The sequence below is a fragment of the Gavialis gangeticus genome, unplaced genomic scaffold (genome assembly GCF_001723915.1).
Source record: "Gavialis gangeticus isolate Ggan-Ray unplaced genomic scaffold, GavGan_comp1, whole genome shotgun sequence".
Lineage (NCBI taxonomy): Eukaryota > Metazoa > Chordata > Crocodylia > Gavialidae > Gavialis > Gavialis gangeticus.
In genome coordinates, this window is record NW_017729032.1 from 214739047 (window position 1) to 214741783 (window position 2737).

Genomic DNA, 2737 nt, shown 5'->3' on the forward strand with positions numbered 1-2737 from the left:
GCGCTACTTCACTGTCAGGGCGGCTAGGATCTGGAACCAACTTCCAAGCAAAGTGGTGCTGGCTCCTACCCTGGGGGTCTTTAAGAGAAGGTTAGATGAACACCTTGTTGGGGTCATTTGACCCCAGTAATCTTTCCTGCCATGGCAGGGGGTCGGACTAGATGATCTACTCAGGTCCCTTCCGACCCTAGAAACTACGAAACTATAATTTAAGAAAAGAACAACTGGCCTTCTAAACTTAGGAAAATCTATACTCCCATTGTCTGTTGAAATGATAATGGTGGGCAATCATTTTAACAATCCATCAGATAACAGAAAGTTTTAGAGAGTGGGAAGGACATAGAAATGTTGATATTTATCTAGATTAATTTTTTGAGATGGGTTTTCTCCAGAGTTCCACTTTCAGCACTTTTATAGGAGGAGAGGAATTAAGCTATGTCTAAGCACCCTTTTACAGGAAGCATTTTCCCAAGAAAGAACTTGTGACTTCAAAAAACATTTCTGAAACCTGTGAAGGTGAGATTTGCCATGTGCTGGCAGCTGATTAATGTTAATTAACTTGATCAAGACTTAAAGGACTGTACATGGTTGTAGCAGGAATTATATTGTAGCCTTAGTGGGATACATAATGCATATAGTTTAAAACATTAGAAATTCTTAATAAGCATCTGGCTGGGTTAAATGAACATATCAAGCAACTTGAAAAAAAGCCACTGTGTTGCTGTGTGCCAACAAGGTCTTTTAGGATTCAATCACAGCCTGTCCTGTTAAGGCAAATGAGTTGCAAACAGAGCTAAAACAATTTCATTATTTCTATTCAATATTTTTTAAGGCCATTAACTGCTTCCCATAGATATTGCATTGACTGAATGTGGTCCTGGAGTTAAATTCAATCTTGCTGTGAGCCCCATCTTGGCCACCCACTTTCAATCATGTGTTTGAATTCATTCTTATTCAAAAAGACTAGGCAAGATACTTAAATTTAAGTATCTGCTTAAGAACTGTGCTGAACATGGATGGATTTAAGCACCAGGCTTTAAGATAAGAAAAATCTGTGCCTTTGCAAAGTATAAAGAAGTATCTTAAGATGCTAAGGACCAGATACAAAATTGGTAAACTAACTGATTAAAAAGGACTAACTCACCAAAATTCAACCTAAGCCACAGACAGTGAACCTGATCAACGCTGCTCCAGCAGCACCTAAAAACCTCTTATGTGCCTAATGAATTTAGGTATTTCTATTTTGACCTAAAAATATCCCAGGGGAGTGGGAGATGTGGGAATGGGAGATGTTCTGGGGAGGAAAAATCCACAACAAACTTACAGGATCAGTGGTGCTATGCTAGCTAGCACCACATCTAGCCACACCAGGGACCTGAGGGTCATAACTGACTATAAAATTTATATGAGCCACCAGTGTAATGCTACAGTTAGCAGAGCAAACAATATGTTGGCATGCATCAACTGATGTATCTCAAGCAAAACTAAAGATGTTATTCTCTCACTCTACTCGACTTTGGCGAGGCTGCAGCTGCAGTACTGCATCCAGTTCTGGGCACCACACTTCAAGAAGGATGTGGAAAAGCTTGAGAGAAACCACAGAAGAGCCACTTGTATGATTAGAGGCCTGAAAAGCAAGCCATACAAGGAAAGGCTGACAGATATGATACTGTTCTGCTTAGACAAGAGATGGGACTTGGTAGCAGCTTACAAATATATCAGGGGAGAGCATCAGGGGCTAGGCGAACAAGTATTCACCAGAGCATACCAGGGCAATGATCATATAGTCTTAGAAGGAGGTTTCAGACTGGATATAAGGAAAAACGTCTTTATGGTTCATGTGACCAGACATGGTGCAGGCACCTACCCTGGATCTTCAAAAGGAGACTGGGTGCACACCTTGCTGGGGTTATTTGACCCCAGCCATCCTTCCTGCCTAGAGCAGTGGGGCTGGACTTGATGATCTCACGAGGTTCCTTCCAGCCCTAAACTTCTGTGAATCTATGAGTTTGAATTTCTTTAGGTTGAAGAGGGTCTAGAACATAGATGCTCTACTTCCTGGGGAAATGTACTAACCACTTAACTATTATGCAGAAGGTAGGCACCCCAGCCAGTTTATGAGGCACTCTTTAGACTCTCCAGATTTCAAGTCACTGGAAGCACCTGATGCCAATTAACCCTGAATCAAATGCCTAAGCTCCAAAGGGAGGGAAAAGTTTAGGTATACCTTTGTGTTGACTGTTTCTGATTGGCTAACTCCAGGCTCAGTGCCTCAGAACTCTGCATTGTCTTTTTGAAGTTCTAATTAAAGCACCCCGCACCACCTCAAAGCACATGTATAGACACCATTGGAGCTAAGTAGCTTTACAGATCTCCTAGCTGCATAGGTAACTGGTGCCTTCAGATTCTGGGGGGGCACCAGTGGCCAATCACTGACCAGGGGGAGGAGGGAAGTCCCCCTGAAACTGACTGCTGACTCGTGGGGGGGGTCCCCCAGTGGCCAGTCGCAGTGCTGGCAGCAAAACTGGAAGTGTCAGCAGCAAAACCGGAGGTGCCACTGGCACTTCTCTCAGTGCTGCTGGCGCATCTTTAATCTCGGGTGGTTGTCTTGTGAGAAATGTGCCCCCACAGATAGTTGGGTATTCCTGTCAGCTGTCCCCTCCCTCCCCCCTCCCCCGCCTTCAGACAAGCCGCCTGTGGCCCTGTCCCGCTCTCCACCTGGGCCCTGTAGCCACAT